Raw genomic sequence first — 18,183 nt, forward strand, 5'->3', positions numbered from 1 at the left:
CTCCACAAAGGTGGAAAATCTGGAGGAAATGGATGAATTCCTAGACAGATACAAGATCCTAAAGTTAAATCAGGACCAGGTAAACCATCTAAACAATCCCATAACACGTAAAGTAATAGAAGAAGTAATCAAAAGCCTCTTAACCAAATAAAAAACCACAAGTCTAGATGGGTTCAGTGCAGAATTTTATCAGACATTTATTGTGGGAATAACACCAATACTCTCCAAACTATTCCACAAGAGAGAATCAGATGAGATACTACCCAACTCATTTTTTGAGGCTACAATAACCCTCATTTCTAAACCACACAAAGACCCTACAAGGAAAGGGAACTACAGACCAATCTCACTTATGAACATTGATGCAAAAATACTCAACAAAATCCTTGCAAACCGAATCCAGGAACACATAAAAACGATCATTCACCATGACCAAGTAAGCTTCATCCCTGGGATGCAGGGATGGTTTAATATAAGGAAATCCATCAATGTAATCCACCATATAAACAAACTCAAAGAACAAAATCACATGATTATCTCACTAGATGCTGAGAAAGCATTCAACAAATTTAACACCCCTTCATGTTAAAAGTCCTGGAAAGAACAGGAACCCAAGGTCCATACCTAAACATAATAAAAACAATATACAGCAAACCAACAGCCAACATCAAACTTAATTGTGGGAAGCTTGAAGCAATCCCACTAAAATCAGGGACTCGACAAGGCTGCCCACTCTCCCCCTACATATTTAACATAGTACTGGAAGTCCTGACTGGAGCAATTAGACAGCAAAAGGAGATCAAGGGGAAACAAATAGAAAAGGAAGAGGTAAAATCATCACTGTTTGCAGATATCATGATAGTGTACTTAAGTGACCCCAAAAATTCCACAAGAGAACTTCTACAGCTGATAAACTAGTTCAGCAAAGTGGCTGGATATAAAATTAACTAAAACAAATTAATATCCTTCCTATATTCATAGGACAAACATGTGGAGAAAGAAATTAGGGAAAAGATACCCTTCACAATAGTCACAAAAAATATGAAATACCTTGGTCTGACTCTAACTAAGCAAGTGAAGGACCAGTATGACAAGAACTTCAAACCTCTAAAGAAGGAATTCAAGGAAGTTCTCAGAAAATGGAAAGATCTCCCATGCTCATGGATTGGAAGGATCAACATTTTAAAAATGTCCATCCTACCAAAAGCAATCTATAGATTCAATGTAATCCCCATCAAAATTCCAATCTAGTTCTTTATTGAGTTGGAAAGATCAATGTGCAATTTCATATGAAATAACAAAAGACCTAGAATAGTGAAATCCATCCGCAAAAACAAGAAAACATCTGCGGGAATCACACTCCCTGATTTCAAGCTATATTACGAGGCAATTTTGCTGAAAACTGCATGGTACTGTTACCGAAATATGCACATGGATCAATGAAATACAATAGAAGTTTCAGAAATGGGCCCTCATATATATGGTCACCTGATTTTTGACAAAGGAGCAGTAAAGATTCAATGGAAAAAGGACAGCCTATTCAACAAATGGAGCTGGTCCAACTGGCACTCAGCATGCAAAAGAATGAAAATAGACCCTTTCTTTTCTCCTTATAAAAAGCTCAAGTGTAAGTGGATCAAAGATCTCCACATTAAGCCAGATACACTGAAACTATTAGATGAGAAAGTAGAGAAAACCTTGGAACACATAGGCACAGGAGAAAATTTCCTGAACAAAACACCAATGGCTCAAGCTCTAAGGTCAAAGATTAACAAATGGGACTTAATGAGATTGCAAAGTTTCTGTAAGACTAAGGACATCATCAAGAAAACAAAACGGCAGCCAACAGAATGGGAAAAGATCTTTACCAACTCTTCATCAGATAGAGGCCTAATATCTAAGGTCTACAAAGAACTCAAAAAGCTAGAAACCAAAGAATCAAAGAACCCTATTAAAAATGGGGTACAGAGTTAAAAAAAAACATTCTCAATTGAGGAATATCGAATGGCTGAGAAACATCTAAGGAAGTGCTCAACATCCTTAGCCATCAGGCAAATGCAAATCAAAACAACCCTGAGATTCCACCTCACACCAGTCAGAATGGCCAAGATCCAAAAATCAGATGACAGCAGATGCTGGCGTGGCTGTGGAGAAAGAGGAACACTTCTCCACTGTTGGTGTGGTTGTAAACTGATACAACCACTCTGGAAATCAGTCTAGCAATTCCTCAGAAAATTGGACATCGTACTACCTGAAAATCCAGCTATTCCACTTCTGGGCATATACCCCAGAGACACTCCAATATACAACAAAGATACATGTACCACAATGTTCATAGCAGCTCTATTCATAATAGCCAGAAGCTAGAAAGAACCCAGTTGTCCTTCAGTAGATGAATGGATACAAAAATTGTGGTACATTTAAACAATGGAATACTACTCAGCCATAAGAAACAATGACTTAACCAAATTCTTAAGAAAATGGCTTTGTCTAAAGAATATCATCCTGAGTGAAATAACCCAGTCACAAAAGAAGAGACATAATATGCAGTCATTGATAGTGGGATGCTAACCTCAGAGGCTCAGACTGCCCCAGAAACAACTCACAGACTGTGTGAAGTTCAAGAAAAAAAGAAACCGAAACAACAACAACAAAAAAACATCATGCTCAATTCTTACACACCAAGAACAAGTTGACTAATTTCGGGTTACCCCCTGTTTTACTTGTACTTTTTTCTCATTGTAAATAGTAAGACCTTAATGCAGAGTATCAAATCTTAAAAAATAGATAAAAAAAAAAAGCCAAGCACTGACACAATTGTATTTGTATACATTTATGCAAAAATGTTTATGTTTTTTCTTTTATCTTTGTTTTTTAAAATAAAGTTTAAAATAAATAAATAAATAAATAAATAAATAAATAAATAAATAAATAAAAAGAAAACAAATTCAGCTCAACAAAACTTATCATGTCGACGTTGGACCAAACAAATCAACCAAAGAAAAAGCACAAAGGGAAGGTACTAGAATCTGATTCTTATTTGTTCACAAATTGAGAGTCTCATAAAAATACTAACATGAAAGCTATATCATATATGCAGAGTCCTGTGCTTACTGCATTAGGGTTTGAGTTCATATGTGCCTTTCTTAGATGGTCTTGCTTATTGTGGTATATTTTAATTCCTCTGGCTCTTAACAATCTTTCTGACTCCTCTTACATGAGGTTTTATAAGATATTAAGAGATGTATCTGATGGAGACATCCTATTTACAGCTGTGTATACCACAGTCTCTCACTCTTACTCTTTCTGGGTAATGCCTAGCTGTTGTTCTCTGTATTTGTTCCCATTTGCTTCAGGAGCAAGCTTCTATGTTGATAGATGAATGTAGGGAGCCGTTTGTGCCACACCCAAACATGGCGCCGGCTTCCCGCCAAGAACTCAGCAAACAGAGCTGTTGCCCAGCCAAGAGACTTAATGTGCATGCGCCACATACGTCATAGCCCGCTCTCGGGGCATACTATTGAGTTACTGGAGGGCGCACCAATCAGGTAGCGACACGAGTCTCCTAGGCATATATAGCAGTGCATTTCTCCCCCATGTGGAGAGGGAGATAGTGGAGAGATTGTGGGAGACCCCATGTGGAGAGATGGCAGAGAGATCCCAAGTGGAGAGGGACCAGATAAGAGAGATTGCGGAGAGATCCCACGTGGAGAGAGACTGGGCAGAGAGATCGCACGTGGGAGACTGCACATGAGAGGTCGCCTATACAGTAGACCCCGGTAGGGAGTCCCAGGCTCAGAGAGAAGTTTCTTGCTCAAGAGATCCCCCGCTCAGAGTATTGTACAATAAAGGTTGTCCACAGAAGAATCTGTTTGTTTGTTGCACGCCTGTTCCTACCGGCGGGAAGCGTGGGCGCACAAGAGATAAATAAGGCACTGACCTAAGAATATTGTAATGAGTCATTGTACTGCTCATATTTTTACTTTAAATCCAGTAGTATTTGGCTTTACACCAGGTTGCTGAGATATTTTTTTTTCTTTGGTTTGGTCACTCAAGTAGTTTTGGGTATGGATTCCATCTCATAGGATGAGACTTAACTCTACTCAGACATCAGTTACTCCAACAAGCTTTGTGCCACCTATCATATTTTGTGGGCATAAGAGACCACTCTAGATAAAAGTTTTGGTGTCTTGGTTCGTTTTTATCTTTTGGTAGCCTGTAGAATATCTTCCCATATAAAAGACACTGGAAGATAGGAGTGAAGATTTTATGTAGGCACCATTGAACTGCACCATGTTCAATGAGTGGAGTAGATGTTACCTTCAAAGATGGCTTTACTGTCTGTCTTCAAAGAGCAATCTGTAATCAAAGCATCTACCTAGTGGTTTGTAGATTTTCATGGGACCTCTTCAGACAACTCAATTGGAGGTAACCCAACCCCAATAATGGAAGCTTCATTTGATGACAAGAGATAGACATTTGGGACTCTGTTGTCTTCATTATTTGAAGACTTCATTAGGATAACCTTCATATATTTTAGGAAGTTTCTACTGTCCTAGGTTTCCATATGTCCCTTTAAATGCTCTGTAATTCTAGCTGTCTCTCCTTATATTCCCTCTTTCAAGCCAATCTCCCTTCTCCTCCCACCTTCTCTCTCCATTTCTAGTTCACCTAAAATATTTATTCTATTCTGACCTCCAAGGAAGATCACTTCTTCCATACTTAACCATTCTGGGACCACATATTATAGTTCTGTTATCATTTATTTAAAGGTAATTTTACTCTTCTCATCCTCATGTCAATGTTTCTGGTGGCAACACTGGCATTGACTTGAGGTAATAGGATAATAACTCACTGCGGCAGCTGCTTATTACTATACTATACATTTTAGCCCCACCCTAAAATGGGAATATATATATATATATACATACATTGACATTAAATATAAAAGCTACCACTCCAATATTGATCCATGAAACCATAATCTCAAGTAAAACACAAACCCAAGTTTTCTAGCATCAGAATTTTCTCTGGCCACATTAGAGGAAATAAAACTAAAAACATGAGACCCGAACTAGTTTCATCAGGACCAATGGCCAACATAACCACCGGTCCCTGGGAGCTTGGAAGAGCTGCAGAAGCACATTCCATTCTAAGTGGAGTGGTGAGTCAACCTCTTCTACCCAGGTTCTACCCAGGGAGCGGCCACCCAAAACTCTCACAGCACTACCTAGGAGTTCACACTTCGGCCCAAGGCCAGACCCAGGCCAGTTACATCAAGACTGAGCTCTGCCATCTAAATTCACAACCTATCCTGAGAGAAGAATGCCCAGAAACAACCTTTCTCTGGAAACCACAAGATCACAGACCCACAGGACTGATACATTTCAGTAAGAGACAATAAAATTACCTAGCATCACCTATAACAAGATGGCAAGAGGCAAACACAAGACACTATGAAATGGAAACCAAGATAACCTGGCAAGATCAGAACCCAGTTTTCCTACCACCGCAAATAGTGGATATCACAACTTACCAGAAAAACAAGATTTAGACTTAAAATCATACTTCAAGGTGATGATGGAGATCTTTGAGAAGTGCATAAATCACACACTTTAAACAGTACAGGAAAACCAGGACAATGAATACATGAAAACAAGTTGAAGCCTTAAAGAGGAAATACAAAAATCATTGAAAGAGCTAAAGGAAAGCACAAATAGTCAGGTGAAAGAACTGAAAACAGAAACAGAAACAATGAAGAAAAATGTAAAGGAGAAAACCCTAGGAAAGACATCAGGAGTCATAGATGCTAGCATCACTAACAGAATACAAGACATGGAGGAGAGAATCCTGGGAGCAGAAAATAACATAGAAGTCATTGACACAACAGCCAGAGAAAATGCAAAAATAAAAAAGATTCTAAGCCAAAACATCCAGGAAAACCTGGACATAATAAGAAGCCCAAACCTAAAGATAATAGGTATAGAAGGGGGAAATATATATCAACTGAAAGGCACAGTAAATATCTTCAACAAAATCATAGAAGAAAATTTCCCTAACCTAAAAGACAGAGATGACTACGAACATACAAGAAGGCTACAAAACCCCAAACAGACTGGGCCAGAAAATAAATACTTCCTGACACATAATAGACAAAAAAACAAATGCTCAAAACAAAGAAAGAATATTAAAAGCAGTAAGAGAACAAAAACAGATAACATATAAAGACAGACTGGTCAGAATTACATCAGAATTTTCAACTGAGACAATGAAAGTTAGAAGATCCAGGACTGACATCATACAGACCCTAAGGGAAAAGAAGTTCCAGCCCAGGTCACTATATCCAGCAAAACTCTCAAAATCCATTGGTGGAGAAACCAAGATGTTCCAGGACAAAAACAAATTTACACAATATTTGTCCACATATCCAGCACTACAAAGGATAATAGATGAAAAATACTGGCGCAAAAAGGGAAACTTTACCTAGAAAAATTTTTTAAAAAAAGTAATCCTCTTGTAACAAGCACCAAAAAAGAAAAGCACACAAACATAACTCTATTTGTAACAACAAAAAGAGCAGGAAACAGCAATCACTATTCCTTAATATCCCTTAATATCAATGGAATTAATTCTCCAATAAAAAGACATAGACTATCAGACTGGATACACAAACAGGATTCAGCATTTTGCTCCATGCAGAAAACTCATCACAGCAACAAAGACAGGCACTACCACAGAGTAAAAGATTAGGAAAAAAAATCTTCCAAGGAAATTGTCCAAAGAAACAAGCTGGAATAGCCATCCTCATATCAAATCAAATTGATTTTCAACCAAAAGTCATCTAACAAGACAAGGAAGAACATTTTTTACTCATCAAAGAAAAAAGTTATTAAGAGAAACTCTGAATCCTGAACATCTATGCTCCAAATACAAGAGCACCCACATTCAAAAGAGAAATCTACTAAAGCTCAAAGCATATATTACACCACACACAATAATAATGGGAGATTACAACACCCCACCCTCATCAATGGGCAAATCATGGAACCAGAAACTGAACAGAGACACAGTGAAACTAACAGATGTTATGAACCAAATAAATCTAACAGACATCTATAGAATATATCACCCCCCCAAAAAAGAATATACATTCTTCTCAGCCCCTCATGGCACCTTCTTCAAAATTAAGTATATAGTTCATCACAAAACTGCCCTCAACAGCTTCAAGAAGATCAAATTAATTCCATGCATTCTATCAGATCACCAAGGACTAAGTCTGGTCTTCAATAACAACAAAGACAACAAAAATCCCACATATACATGGAAGCTAAACAATGTTCTACTTGATGACAGATTGGTCAAGAAAGAAATAAAGAAAGAAATCAAGAATTTTTAGAATTTAATAAAAATTATGAGACAACATACCCAAACTTATGGGATACAATGAAAGCAGTCCTAGGAGGAAAACTCATAGCACTGAGTTCCTCCAAAAAGAAACTGGAAAAAGCATATACTAAGAACAGGAAAGCACAACTGAAAGCTCTAGAATAAAAAAAAGTAAGATGGTCCCAAGAGAAATTGACAGCAGAAAATAATCAAACTCAGAGCTGAAATAAACCAAATAGAGACAAAAAGAACTATACAAAGAATCAACAAAACCAAGAGCTAGTTATTTGCGGAAATCAACATGATAGATAAACTTTTTTCCAGACTAAACAGAGGGTACAGTGAGAGTATCCAAATGGAGAAAATCAGAAAACAAATGGGAGACATAACAACAGAAACTGAGGAAATTCAAGAAATCGTCAGATCCTATTACAAAAGGCTATATTCAAAAAAACTAGAAAATCTAGAAGAAATGGACAATTTTCTAGACAGATACTATGTACCAAAGTTAAATCAGGATCAGATAAACCATCTAAACAGCCACCCCATACCTTCTAAGGAGGAAATAAAAGCAATCATCAAAAACTTCACACCCCACAAGAAAAAAAATCATACTGTGTGTTTAGTGCAGAATTCTATCAGACCTTCATAGAAAACATAATACAAATACTCTCCAAACTATTCCACAAGATAGAAACAGAGAAAATACTACCTAATTCATTCTTCAGAGTCACAATAATACTCATTCCTAAACCACACACAGATCCTACAAAGAAAGAGAACTTTAGACCAATTTCCCTTATGAAAACTGATGCAAAAATACTAAATAAAATTTTTGGAAATCGAATCCAGAAACACATAAAACTGATCATTCACCATGATCATGTAGACTTCATCCCAGAGATGCAAGGTTGGCTCAATATATGTCAATCCATCAATGTCATCCATTATATAAACAAACTGAAAATAAAAATCACATAATTATTTTTTGAGATGCTGAGAAAGAATTTGACAGAATTAAACACCCCTTCATGTTAAAAGTCATGGGAAGGTAAGGTATTCAGAGCACATACTTAAACATAGTAAAAGCAACATACAGCAAACCAGTAGCCACCATCAAAGTAAATGATGAGAAACTTGAAGCAATCACACTAAAATCAGGAGCTAGACAAGGGTGTCCAATTCCTCTCTACCTATTCAATATTGTACTTGAAGTACTAGCCAAAGCAATGAGACAACAAAAAGAGGTCAAAGGGAGACAAATTAGAAAGGAAGAAGTCAAACTATCACTATTTGCCGATTATATGATAGTATACTTAGGTGAACCTAAAAATTCCACCAGGAAACATTTACAGCTAATAAACACCTTCAGCAAAGTGGCTGGATGTAAAATTAATTCAAGAAAGTCAGTAGCATTCCTCTATTCAAAGGACAAACAGGCTGAGAAAGAAATTAGTGAATCGACATCCTTCACAATAGCCACACAGAATATTAAATACTTTGGTATGACTCTAACCAAGCAATATCCTCATCCCAGGGTAAGAAAGGCAATTGCAAGGAGGTATTAGATGTAAAGAAGAGAGGTAAAAGCTTAGGGAACACTGATAGGAGCCCCCATCACAGATCTTCAGTCTTCACCACCAGGAGCATCAGCAACATCAGGCTCATCCACAGGGTCATTGCTCCACTTATGCTGGACCACTCTGGTGAACCTGTCTGGGACCCACAGTGGCTGTCGATGTTCCTGAGGAAACACACAAACAGACACTCTCGCTCAAACCAACACCTGATCGGGACCTTGCCATTTGCCAGTCAAGACATCTTTCCACATAACCAGGCCTTTGGGAGAAACATCAGGATTGGCGTGACGCTCAGCAGCGACCCACCCATGCTTGGCTTCATTTAAAAAATGTAAGGCAAAAAGAGTAACACCAGTCTCTCCCTAGGCAAAGAACCTGCGGAGGCAATTCCCCCCTTTTGTTTAACTAGACACTCTTTGAGGGTGTGGTGAGCATGCTCAATGATTCTTTGTCCTGGAGGATTATAGGGCAATCTGTGAGTTATTCGAACACCCATCATTTTGCAGAAGGACACAAAAGAAGCAGAAGTATAGGCAGGCCCATTATCTGTTTTCAATTTTTTGGGCTACCCACAGACACTCCATGCTTCAAAGCAATGTGCAATTACATGAAGTGCCTTTTCCCCTGTATGTAGAGATGCAAAAATCAACCCAGAGGCTCTATCAATAGAAACATGGAGATACTTTAATTTTCCAAATTCAAGGAAATGAGTGACATCCATTTGCCAAAGGTGTAGAGGGCGCAACCCAAGTGGGTTAACTCCAAACCCAATCTGGGGTAGCATAGGGGCACACTTCTGACACCCTTTTACATTATCTCATGCATCATCGCGTGTGATCTTAAAGCATGAGGACAGGGTCTTGGAATTAACATGGAACTGTGAATGAAATTCTTGAGCCAATGAAATAGGTGATGTATTGAAAAAAGAAAAATCAAGCAAGCCCTGGTTGCTTTATCTGCAATATCATTTCCCTCTGCTAGGGGATCAGGTAAGTTAGTCTGGACATGGGTATGCTGTACAAAAAAGGGCAGCTTTCTTTTTAAAATCAAGTCACGCATGGTGACAACAAGATGTCCAATAGTAGATTTTGAACTGATTTTACCCACTACTTCTAAGCAAAGCAACATGTTAATAACATACTGGTTATCAGAAATCAAATTAAAAGGACCTGGAAACAACTCAAATACCTTAATCACAATTTGCAATTTAATAACTTAGGGTGATGCAGGGGGAAATTGTATGGTAACCGGAGAGGACCCTGCCACCACAAATGCTCCTTTTCCTGTCTTGGAACCATCTGTAAAGATAAGTGGGGTGTCTGGCAAAGGTTCCTTTGAAGTGATGTGAGGAAAAACTACAGGATGAGTGGTAATCAACTGTAGGATAGGATCCTTAGGGAAATGATTACCAAAGTTACCCTGAAAAGTACACCTCAAAATTGCCCAATCATCTATTGAGGCTGATGAAACTTCCAACTGTTTTACATTATAGGGAACTATTAAATCCTTAGTTGGAATGCCAAAATACTGTATGCCTAGCAAAGCCAATTGTGCCACTGAAGTGGGATAATTCTTTTGCCCATTTCTTCCTTGTGACATCTGCATAACCGCAGCTGCTAGGCCTGCATTAGTTAGCGGCCCTCCCAGGTCCCTTCACAACTTCATCCAGGCTTCTCACCCTTTGCTCTTGTATGGGGTGATCGCTTGCCTACATTCCTTAGTACACTGTTCAAATATAAGCTGTTTCACTAGACGCATGGCAGTATCGGGATCTCCAAAAACACATCCCCCCCCCCCCAATGCCACTTCCATCATTCTTGCCACAAAGTCTGCAAATGGCTCTCTGGGTCCCTGGAGAATCTTAGTCAGATTTCCACTTACTTTCCCTCTATTTGGGAGGGATTTCTAAGCTCTAGTGCCTAGGATATTAAGATGCAAACTATGCCCTTCTGCTATGCCTGGGGCATAAGGAGGACGAGTTGGCAGCCCAGACACATGGTTCAATCCATACTTTCATTTTCTCCAAACTGTTGGCTATGCTCTGTAGATCGTCTTCCAACATTTCTCCCTCACTAGACACTTCTCCTGCCTCTGAATTCTGGGAGAGCTCTTCCCTAACCTAACTCAGAACCTCATTTCTCTTCTCCAGCTCCGCACTACACCATTCCTCATCCCCTATACAGTTTTTCACCAATTTCCATACCGGCAGCACTCCTTTAGCTAGTACCCATTGCTCTTCAGGAAACCGCAAATCCTTTCCTAATTTTTTCCAACTAGACATTGTGAGATGTCCACATACCAGGAACCAGGAAGCTGCCTGGTCCACTGCTTTAAAAAAATTCTCTACAGTCTCCTTTGTTAGCCCGATTCCTTTCACTTTCAGCAAATTCTTCAGAACTTGGCGAACTGTCTGAACTGATGTTGTGTTTCCCATAGTGCCGGGTGCAACTTGTCCCTGTATCGGGAACTTTACCGTCTCAAACTGAGATCCTTCCTCATCCCCTTTACCAGGGAGCTGTATGGTCTCAAACCGAGAACCTTGATTGTCCCACTTACCTGGGAGTTTACCAACAAGTCACCCTGACCGCAATGAATTGTGAACGCCGAAAGGGAGTTTCCATGTACAAGCCACCACTTGTCGCTACGGTCTCTGACCAGCAGAAAAGGAGTGACACACAAAGTTCTTCTCAAAGTGGTTAATTCAGGAACCTTACAGCATGCCAGTGAAAATCTTTCTGTCCCTTTCTATCTCTCTTTCTGTTTCTCTTTCAGTTTCTCTTTCTCTTTCCCCCAAGTCCAGTCCCTTTTATCCTGATCTGGAGTCATGGGTGCACCTGCACATCTCTCATGGTGGAAGTGGCTAATCTTAGGAGCAGGAGGAAGTCAGGTGCTAGTCACAAGACTAGGCTGGAGTCCCAAGCGTCATCTTGGGACTGCCGCCACACCCGCTCTCCAGAAATTGGCAGTCAGCATGCAGAAGTATGCAAATCTAGCCCTTCTTATCTCCTTGTACAAAGCTCAATTGCAAGAGGATCAAACACTTCCACATAAAACCGGGTACACTGAAACTAATAGAACAGAGCTTATAACACATAGGCACAGGGAAAATTTTCCTGAACAAAACACCAATGGCTTATGTCCTAAGGTCAAGGATCAACAAATGGGAGCTCATGAAATTGCAAAGTTTCTGTAAGGCCAAGGACATTGTCGAAAGGACAAAATGGCAACCAACAGACTGGGAAAAGATCCTTACCCATGCTCCTTCTGATAGCTAGTATTGGATATATACAAAGAACACAAGATGTTATCCCCTAGAGAATCAAAGAATCCTATTAAAAATTGGAGTACATAGCTACACAGAGACATCTCAATGGAGGAATATTGAATGTCTGAGATACACCCAGATAAATGCTCAATATTCCTAGTCATCAGGAAAATAAAAACCAAAACAACCCTAAGATTCTACCTCACACCAGTCAGAATGACTAAGATCAAAAACTCAGGTGACAGCAGATGCTGGCAAGGATGCAGAGAAAGAGGAACACTCCTCGACTGTTGATGGGGTTGTAAACTGTTGCAACCACTCTGGAAATCTGTCTGTCAGTTCCTCAGAAAATTGGATATGATGCTGAGACCCAGTGATTCTACTCCTGGGTATATAAGCGAAAGATGCTCCACAACAATGTTCATGACTACCTTATTTATAATAACCAGAAGCTGGGAAAAACCTAGATGTCCTTCAAAAGATGAATGGATTCAGAAATTGCGGTACATATACACAATAGAGTAATACTTAGCTATTAAAATCAACACGTTCATGAAATTTTTAGGCAAATAAATGGAACTTGAAGCTATCATCCTGAGCGAGGTAACCCAGTAACAAATGAAAACTTGTGGTATGTATTCATTTATAAGCGGATACTACCCCTCCCTCTTCCCCCCCCCCCACCAAAAACAGAGCTCAGAATAACCAAGAAACTATCCACAGAAATTATGAAGCTCAAAAAGAAGGAAGACCAGAATGTGGATGCCTCGATCTTTCTTAGAAGGAAGAACAAAACAGGGGAGGACATACATGGTCAAATAGAGAAGCAGGGATTGAAGAAAAGATCTACAGAGATTTCCTTACCCAGAGAACCATTGCATATACAGCCACCAAACCCAAGCACTATTGCTGATGCCAAGAAGTGTTTATTGGCAGGAACCAGACATGGCTGTCTCCTCAGAGGCTCTCCCAGAGTCATACAGATATAGATGAGGATACTTTCAGCTAAACATCAGACTGAACACGGGGATTCCAGTGAAAGAGCTTGAGAAAGGTCTAAAAGAGCTGAAAGGTTTGCAACCTCATGGGAAGAACAACATCCTGAACCATCTAAGGCACTGAGGTAGAGAGGGTGATTGGAAGAGGGAGCACCTTCATGGAATCTAGTTGAGAGGGAGGAGCAAGGGGAGTGGGGGGAAGGGTACATTTGAAATCTAAATACAGGGAATATCCAATAAAATTGAAAAGATGAATTAAAAAAACTAAACACATGTAGATTTTTGTTATTTGAAAATGAAGGTTTACATAACTAATGTTTAAGAACATATTTTATAGATTAAATGTTATGTTAACACATAATTAATATTCAAAATTAATGTAGGTAGATGTTTGTAAAATAACCAAGTTAATTTTTTACATGCCTAGTTCAAAATGGTTTTTTTATACCTGTTGCTGAAGTATGTGGAGGGAGGACTAGAATGAGTGGGTATGACTTTACCAAAGGCTACATGGTACCTAATGTCTCTTGGCTCTGCCCCATTTTAAAACATACTTGTTCAGCATACCTGTATAGTGAATTCTTTTTCTTCTTAAACACATTTGAATTTGATTTACAGGTACTTTTACACAGGGAACCATTATTGGTATGAACTTGTCTGGGAGTCATAGGCTCTTCTCTTCCTTTGCACACATTTAAACCATCCTTAATACGAAAGTCATTATTAGTTTGGCCTAAATAAATTGCAGTCAGCCATGCTTATCAAATTAACAGACTAATTAACTCGATATACTGTTTTGTGTTTAATATACAGGCTGAGCTTAATTGTAATGTTTAGGGTCCATCCTTAACTTAATGCTTTCTGCTTTTCATTTTCATACTGAACACATTTATTTTAATACCACCACATAAGCATTACAATTCTGGCAGTTTCTTCTGTCTTTGATTGCTAACATTAAAATGTTTTATGGAATGATGGAAGTCACACAATTAGTCTGCCAAGGACCAGTCTGGGATTGAAGAGGGGTTCTCAGCAAAGGGGTGTCTGGGAGCATTGAAAAGAATGGCTAAGTCAAATTATGGATCTAAGTTGACGACCTGTGTTCTGCCTGATCCAGCTTTTCCAGTTTGCTTTCTCTCTGGAGACTTCTCTGTCTCTATTCTGCTTGCTTACTCTTCTAAGAAACATCTCTACCTATGTGATGTTTTCTTGGTGAGTGTGTATGAGTGTGTGTGTGTGCGTGTGTGTGTGTGTGTTCAGGCACGTGTGTATTCTTCAAGCAATTAGCTTTTTATCCTAAAACGCTCTCTGAATAGCTCATCTCCAGAAGAACAGAGGTGCAGTCTTTTATTAGAATATCAACCTAGCCATTTACTCCAGCTTCCTTTTAATTACCTAAGGGATCATCATCCCTTGACCCCAGCTTTTTGATTCTTAGGAGACAGGAAACCAATTTTATATTTTTTTAATTCTTAACATTGCAAAACAATTCAGAGATGTGTCTGCCTGCTATGCCCAGAGATAAAATAGTTGGGAGGGACCCTGCCTGAAACTCGTATTTAGACTAAGCCTCACTAACCTTACTTTATCCTTAGGCTAATCCTGAATTCCAGTATCTATCTGCCTTGTAGGCATAAACAAAAACACTTTGTATTGCATCCTTATTTTTGCGTAGTTGAAGAATAATATATTTTGGAACTCATGTATATAGAGCTCTTGCCCATAGCCTTAAGGGCTATCTTGAAGGTCCCAAGCATTTGCCATTTGCTGAGATATAGACACATCTGCTTCTCCTGGACTCATCGTTGTATTAGTTAACATTAACATGGAAGATGTGAAAGGAAACAGTACTCCACTGCTAGTAGGTACAGAAAATAAATACATTATTATACAAGCAAATGTTATCCCCATATCAGCCATGGACACTCATGGAAACTCACTCACAACCCCTGCCCCAGGGGCAGGAACCATGTCTTTCTATCTCCACCAGGGCTATTCTGGGTTTGGCACTAATATTTTGCCCAAAGCATTTTTTACATTGTACTAGAGACAAACTTAAAACGTAAAAAAAAAGAAAACCATTTCTTGACATACCTTTTCTAAGATCCTTCAAACTTTGTTCTCTGCATTGGGCAGAGTCTAGCAAAATTTGCAGTTTTTGTTTATGTTTTGGGGTGGCTATTTTGTGATTTTGTTTTTTGAGTGACTTGTAAGGATTTTGAGGTTGAAATGTTTGGTTTTGTAAATGGCTAATATTTAGGTGCTCATTTGACAGACAACAGCACACAACCTCTTGCTATTATACAACTGTCCGACTTACTTCCTCACATCCTGGTGTTGGATGAGCACATCCTCATACTCTTCATAGTAGAGTAGTTTTAGAAACATTGTAATTATTCAGTCACTTGAATTTCTTCATCCTGAAAGCTCACAGACAACAAGCTAAAGAGATGCTCACTAAAGAGATCGAAGAGTGATTTGAGAACTCATCAAGTAGGTATTTGGGAAAACATTCAGTTATTTGATTGAAATTTTATTGTTATTGAAACCTTAATAGTTTTGATACCTTGAGGTTCTTTCTGTATCTGAGTGTACTTATAGCTGGTAAGTAGGTTGGTGACTTTAATAATGGTTACATAATGCATTTAATCTGAATTTTACATAATGAAGGAAAACAATATGTTATAGACACTTTCAGTGTTAAAGGTGATACTTGAATATAAGTTTAAAAGTTTAATATTTCATTCTTAATGAATGATCGATAAATTGTAGCTCATTGTTAGGAAACTTAGTAAATATTTAGAAATTTGACTATGTATTGTTTATTAAATATAAATTAATATTGTTTTCATTCTTTTATAAATCCTAACCAAGTGTTTAATTTTTTTATAAAAACTAAAGTAAAAGTTTCTATATATCACCTTGCTATAAATAGACTGCCCATATATGAGTCTGTGTAGGTATGCAAGGGTTAAAATTACTCTCATTGCCTAAAGTTAAATAAGTTATATTCTAGATGGTGGTGAGTTTTTTTGGGTATCTGATGTGTTGTGGAACACACAATATTAATTGACAGTATTGTATGCTACAAAATCATTGATAGCTTAATAAGAGTTGATTATAAATTTATTCAAATACATTGCATGACAGTTTTGAGAATTTGTTACTTTGCTTGTAGCTATGGCAAGTACCTGACCAAGAGGAAGCAAATTTTTATAATGGCTTACAGTTTGAGAAAAAAGTACATAAGGATAAGAAGGCATTGTGATGATTCTAGCTTTAGCTGCAGTTGCAGGAACATAAAGCAGCCATGTATATGGCATCTGTGGTCAGGAAACAGAATGATATGGATGTGGCACGTTTTTTACATTATTCCTTTTGTCCTCGCATTCACTGTGTCCCCACCCAAAAGGATGTTAGTGATCACATTCAGGATGATTTTTCATTTCTCATTTAAACTTCCATAGGAGCACCCTAGAGATACACCCATAATGTGTCCCTCAAGAGATCGTAAGTCTAAGTCACCAATCAAGGTCAACTTACATATAAGAATGAACTAAAAGCAAACACTATGATACCATCATTCAGACTAAACAACAGAGCCCTGTATCTATTTAAGCTAATGATTTGTTTTTTTTTTTTTTATTTTCTTCCAAATTAAGCACTGAGCAGCCTAAGCCAGATCCAACTAAAGCCTGAGCATCTGTTGACAATATGCTGATTGTCCAACTGAAAATTCTTGGTCCTGGGGATACAACATTGATCCAGTATGAAGTCTTCATTTTTTTACTTGGTATTTAATACGTACAGCGCCAAGTACTTGTACTCATCAAGTTTCAGCAAATAACTATGCCATATATACAGAATTAATAATAGGATACAGGAATTCATATCAAACAAAATACATGACACAAGTCCTTAGCCTGGATATGGCCCTAAGTTACTTCATGGGCATGAGAACCCAGAGAATGTAAGGAGTAAAGGGAGCCAAAACCAAGAATAGAGCAAAGGCTGGATCTTGATGTCTCTGCTCGAGTTTAGATACTCACTATCATCATGATGCTCGAGTTTTTCATTCTTATAGATAAATAAGAGATAGAAAGACATTGCTTCAACAGCTTTAGAGGAAAGTAACTCAGTCAATGCCTTTCAGGGCATGTAAACCTCTTCTGAGCAACAAGGAATTTCTATTTTTAAAAACTGATTTTCTTTCTTTCAGAAAAATGTTTTAAGTTTGGGATATGAAAATATCTAAATGGATAACACCATTTTATAAAATATAAAGAAGGCTTATTATCACAGAATAAAACTATAGCTGTAGTTCCATAAAAGTTATAAATATAATAAATGATGTATCTATTTTCATCATCTGGAGGGTAGTATAAGTGGTGTGGACAAAAATGTAGGGACTATAAAAATGAAAATGGGAAAGGTAAGATCCACCAGACACAATGAGAGCTTCATAAAAATGTAATGAATCAGAAGGAGGAAAAAAGGACATGGACCAGGTCACTGTCCTCAAACCTAAATTTGCTGCATGGGTTATGATTATTCTAATAAAGATTTTGCTGGAAGTCTCACTCACCCTGTTTCAGCTGATGCTGAGGGCATCACTAGTAAGGAGTTGAAAGTGTATGCAGAATAAAAGGCCTGAATCAATGCATATGCACAGTCTGGAAAGGCAATGTTAGCAGAAATAGGAGTGAGTGTGAGCAATGATTTCAGTGGCCACCCATGAGGAAAATATTCATGTAAAAATTTCTATGAAAACCACTAAACAAAAAAATTGAGCTTTATATAATGAGGTGCCATGAATTTCCCTAAGAGATAAAAAAAAAGGAATAGTAATATTAGGAAATAGAGACTGAAAAGGAGATGCAAAGATACTACAAGTTAGATGAGGAGAAGTTGCAAGAGACAAGAGAGCAGAAGATAGCAGGGCTGTGAGTGTGCT

This window comes from Micromys minutus, assembly GCF_963924665.1.
Source record: "Micromys minutus genome assembly, chromosome: 15".
NCBI lineage: Eukaryota > Metazoa > Chordata > Mammalia > Rodentia > Muridae > Micromys > Micromys minutus.